This window comes from Heptranchias perlo, unplaced genomic scaffold (genome assembly GCF_035084215.1).
Source record: "Heptranchias perlo isolate sHepPer1 unplaced genomic scaffold, sHepPer1.hap1 HAP1_SCAFFOLD_53, whole genome shotgun sequence".
Lineage (NCBI taxonomy): Eukaryota > Metazoa > Chordata > Chondrichthyes > Hexanchiformes > Hexanchidae > Heptranchias > Heptranchias perlo.
In genome coordinates, this window is record NW_027139548.1 from 4,234,350 (window position 1) to 4,240,165 (window position 5,816).

Consider the following 5,816-nt stretch of genomic DNA (forward strand, 5'->3'; position numbering starts at 1 on the left):
AATTATATTTAAAACTGCTGACATCTGATGCAGCTCCCGAGACCCCGCTCGACAGAACAACTGAAGGAAATAAATTTAAATTTCGATATTTTGTCCCATGGGGCCGCAGCAGTCAATTATAAAATTGGCTCGGTACATCACATGGGTATAAGCCTCATGGCGGGATGGTTTTAGCGCTCAACACTGTATTGAAATATGTGTTTGGACGTATGTAAGGAAATCCGTTTACTGATTGACTGCCGAAAATTTACAACTTCCAACACCATCCAATGATTCCCTTTAGGCACTTTTCTTTGCACCTGTACCGTCCCTGCGAGGTGCTCCAGTTTAGCCTGGACCGCACAGTTATAGTGTGAGTGGAACCTCAATCTAGTGTTCGTGACGACAGCGATGGAAATGAAATTCGGGACAGATGTATGACGGACGGATGATCCGATGTCGCCTGTTTTACACTATCGCCAAATGTCCAAATCTCCCTTTTGATTCATCAGTGCCTGGGTGTCGGTTGCAGTGGGGACGATCTCCGTTACCATTCCCCAGACTGACTCCGAGTGACCCTCCCCCCGCTGCCTTGACAACGTCTGACTGAAGTAAGCTGGAAGGACGGCGGATTGTCAGTCCCTCGATATTGAGTGTTTAATGTTTTCTTTCTTTTAAATAAAGTGTCTTCATCGCTCGCTTATATTTAAAAAAGAACCCGTCTGCATTACCCTAAGTAGGAAATCATCAGAACATTTCCCCACAATATGCTGCGTGATTCATCTGAGTATCCCCGTTACTTACCTCTTGTCCCTCTTTCTTACAGCGAACCTAATGACAATCTTGATTCTTTCCAAAGGAAATTGCGGTCTTTCCAAATGTATCTCTATCTATATGGTGGCCATGGCAACAGCAGATCTACTGGTCATCATCTTCAATGTAATAGAGCATCAAATATTCAACCAAATCTTTCCACTTCAATTCCTGTCCTACACTGTCATTCGTAAGTTCATGATCTGCATTAATTGTACCAACCTGGATATGTCGGTGTGGTTCACAGTCTCGTTCACATTTGACCGATTTGTATCTATATGTTGTCAGAAGTTTAAAAAAAAGTATTGCACAGTGAGAACTGCGGCTGCGGTTATAACAACGCTCTCTGTCCTGATCTGTTTAGAAAACATCCCCTATTGGTTTGCATTTGAACATACACAAATAATTAACAATGTTCAGTGGGGTTTCCGCCCCGTATTGGACTTTTTTTCATCGCCTGCAGGTGTAATGTACACATGGTTAGAAAGTATTTTAATTCTGTGGATTCCTTTTGCTTTAATATTTCTGTTTAATTGTTTGACAGTCAGACGCATTTTAGTGGCCAGCAGAGCCCGCAGGGGCCTCCGGAGTCACAGCAGTGAGAATAAGAGCGACCCAGAGGTGGCGAACCGAAGGAAATCTATTATTTTACTGTTCACTGTATCAGGTAGTTTTATACTGTTGTGGCTGACAGCTGGCGTGAATTCTTTAGCTATCCGTCTGGTCGTGTATCACCGACCGGATTATTTAGCTCCTGCTTATATCGCCACTGAAATCGGACATATGCTCATGTATTTGAGTTCCTGCACAAACACGTGTATTTATGCAGCTACCCAAACGAAATTCAGGGAAGAGCTAAAGAAGGTGGTGAAATCTCCTTGGACATTTATTCTGATGTTGATGAAATAAATGAAAAGTAAAACCAAAGCTTCCTGTCCGAACTTGAGCTCAATTACAGTCCGTGTTACATTTTAGATTGGTCGTCTTTCTTTGTTGTGAAATGAAACAGTATCAGAAAACACTTCTTCTATTTTATACCCTGAGTTTGATGCCTGCTGCTTTCCTAGGGTGAACACAATAGTTTCCTGATAAAACAGCTCAAAATTCAAAGAGAACAGTCATGATTGAGCTTCAGCAGTTGGGTGGAACATGTGGGCGGCAGCGTTAACTGTCTTACACTCTTGGTGCTGGAATAGGACACGCCAGTTTAATTAATAATTAAAGTTTTCTTTAGTGCTGAAGCAATGAAGGGTGTTACAACCATAGTTATTTGTAATTATTCTGTAATCTTGGTGTGAATGTTACAGGCCCTGTTCTCCCCTTCAGACACCGCTCCCCATTGTCTCCTGGCCCAATAGAACGGGACCCCTGTCTCCTGATAAGTGACAAATAATGGAGACAGCATGAAATTGACTCGTCAATGTGACGTTAGGCATCTCTGTTAACAGATTTTATTAAAATATCAGTTGATCATCAAAATGTTTGAATAATATAATAGACCATTTGGCCCAACACAGCCGTTGCCGGCGTTTTCCCTCCACTCTAGAAAATAGTTCCAATCACTTGATCCGCCCAATCTCAAAATCCCTTCAGTCTATTTTTATTCACACACCCGAACAATTTCATCTTGAATATGGGCATGATTTCTGCCTCTGTAATTTCCGCATCTTCACAACTCTCCATGTGAAGAGGTTTCTCCCACCCTCAGTTCTCAATCTCTTACATTTATTCTATAATCTATGGCCATTGGTTCTTGATCCCTCAACTAATGGAAGCATTCTGCTTCTATCTATCCTGTCTCGTCCATTCTTATCTTAAATCACCTGGATACGACTCGCCACAAGATATCAATCTGGTATCAATACACAATCTAGTGAAAGTCAGGAACGTGTTGTTAAGATGTTTAATTGATATGTTTCTCTTGCAGATGGCGGTGTTCTTGCTTATACTGAAAAATGGGAAGAATGTATTTGATAGCTTGGCCACTGCCCAAAACATTTAAGTCCGTGCAGGGAGAGATTCTAATCAAACCCCTCCAGACGCCCCGATCTGTTGAGAGAGAGCCTGAAAGGGCAGGAATGGCTTCTATCGGATATCTCGTGCTGCCTGATCTTGGGATATCGCTGTGTTTACTAAAGTGACGTGTTGCTTGTGAAGCAACCAGCATCAGATATATAGAGATGCATGGAAGGAGAAGCTAGATAAACACATGAGGGAGGAAAGAATATATGGTTATGCTGATAGGGTTAGATGAAGAGGGCTAGAAGGAGGACCGTGTGAGGCATAAAGACCGGTGTTTGCCAGTTGAGCTCAATGACCTGTTTTGTGCTTTATATTCCATATAATTCTATGTAATTCTGTGATGAAGCAGCACTGAAGAGCAGGTCCAAGACATGGTCAATCACGCTGACACCACCACTACATGAAATGGTTAATGTGGCACTGGACAGTATGAAAAACCAATGGGTAGAGATCTGTGCAATAGAATAGTTCGAGACAGATACATAATGATGATGAGATATTGTTCAGTGTTGGCCTTAAATACGGTAACTCCAACCCAGGGAGCACTGCAAGGAAATTGAAATTCACACTGTCCTGAAGTGTGCCAATGTGATACTGTATTGGTTTCTCCTTATATTATAGTAATGTTAATTTTTCGCCTTTGCATCTGAAGCAGGGAAGCATACGTCAATTGAAAGTCTCACTGGGCTGTTGGGCCAGGGCTGACCCTGCAGCAATGGTCAGTTTCAGGATGAAATAATAAGAAACTTCATTAAAGAGGGATCATTACATATTGATTCATAATTTCAGAGAACTTTAATCATTTGATAACAGTGTCGGAAACCGATTAGTTCTTCAAACGAAAACATTTGGGCACACATAACCAATTGAATTGGAGCGAGTGATACAGAAACAAGAATGGACTTATTAATAGCGGTAGAATTGCATGTGTATGGACCAGGGAGAAACTATCGATGATATAACGAAGTAAGGGAATTATACTTGTTAGCCCAATAGAAAAAGAGCTCGGTTTGTAAAGAAAACTACCGTTATTGATAAAGGATAAGTCAATTCCATTCTCCTTATGTGGAGTTGCATTTTAACTTCCATATAATTATGTGATCCATAATTATGTATTTTTCCAGGTACCGGGAGTGAGAAAATGTATAAAAACTGTCTGTTTGTAATGAGTTTTCGGATTGGTAAAAGTCTAAGATACTGAGCTCAGAACTGTAAAAAGGTTGAATCCCAAATAACCTGCATCAGGTGTGGTTGTAAGTACAACCTTTTAAGTGTATGTTTAAGGACTATTGTATGCACTGTGTACTTAATAAACTTATGACACCTCACTTCAATGTTCAAGAACATTACTGTGAACCTTTCGTTAACAATAGCCTTCGTACTTTAATTGTGAATGGCCTTCATTTAATAATTATGATTCAGTGCCCCTTTTACCAGTCAATCTTTAACATTCCAGTTGATCCTGAGATTCTCCAAATTCCAAACTCCACATGGTTGCAGGTCCCCGTGGATCCGAGGCTGTGCCTATCCGACGGGAATCGATCTCGTGGGGAAATGGTGTTGGGTTATGTGCAGTTCCGTATAATAGGCACATTTCCATTTTACCGGAAACAGCATTTAAGGCACGAGTCCAGCAGCAGGCACAGGATTTAATTCCATCAGTCAGCGACGTATCTGCACTCAATCACAATCATGAGAAGTCGATGTGCATTCAAACACATCATCCAAAATCAACAGGTAAAATAGAAAGCAAAGTCATGATCAAGCATTACCGTGTCAAATTCAATCACAAAATGTGGTGATTCCCCGCCCCCTGTTTCTGATCAAACTGTTGTTCTTTTCCCTTGAGTTACTCTATTTCTAATTGAACAGTTCCTGTGTTCCCCCTATATTCCACTTTATTCTATTTCTAATTGAACATTTACTGTGTTCCCCCTTATTCCTCTTTACTCGATTTCAAATTAAACATTTGCCCTCGTCACTTATATTCCTCTGATATCTATTACCAATTAAATCGTTGCTGTGTTCCTTTGAATTCACTTGTTGTCCATTTCTAATTCCCCGAAATCCCCCTGTTCTCTATTTCTAACTGAGCCGTTACTCCATCCCCATGAATTCCCATTTATTGTGTTTCCAATTAAGCAGCTCGTGTTGCCCTAAATTACTCCGCCTCTATTTCTAATTAAGCAGTTAATGTGCTCCTCTAAATTTCCATATCCTCTAATTTTAATTTTATAGATTGGGAAAGGAGCCGGTTCCATCGATCGACAACTCGTTCACTCAAATAATGTTTCCGCAGATTAGTTTAGAATATAACCCCTTCAAGTGCAGCCTATGTCCTCTGGTTCTACTGTTCGAGGCAAGGTGAGACAACTTGTCATTTATTACGTTACCTAATGCAGTCACCGTACTGTTTCGCACACACTCTGGCCATGGATATTCTTGGGGCCTCTGTATGTTTGTCAGAGGATTGTTAACACGATAAGGTTAATTGAACTGTTGGTGCTAAGGTCAGCTACAATTCAACAGTTTCAGTGGTTTAGTTGATAATTTAATTCAGAATCTCTCAGTTGCGATCTTAACCCTGTATATAATTAAAAGCAGACTTGGCCTGTTGGTGAAATCTCACCATGGAAATCTCACTGACTGACACACTGTACATCACTCCACGTCGTTACAAACAAACGTCGTGAGAGGCCTGTGGGATCACATTCGATTTAATGTTTGTTGAGTAATTTGCTCGTGGCCCAATCAAAAATGCGAATGCAATGTTGGCCTTTATCTCAAACGGTCTGGAATACAATGGGGCACAAGTTATGCTTCAGTTGTATAGAGCTTTGGTCAGATCCCATCAGGAACACCTCATTCTGTTTGGGAACTGCATCTCAAGAAGTACCTTGGAGGGGTGCACTGCAAACATCGCCTTAAATATTCAAAGCTAACAGAGGCGCATTGAGAGGTCGAACCCACGCTCTAAATTACACAATGCTGAGGACGTACCG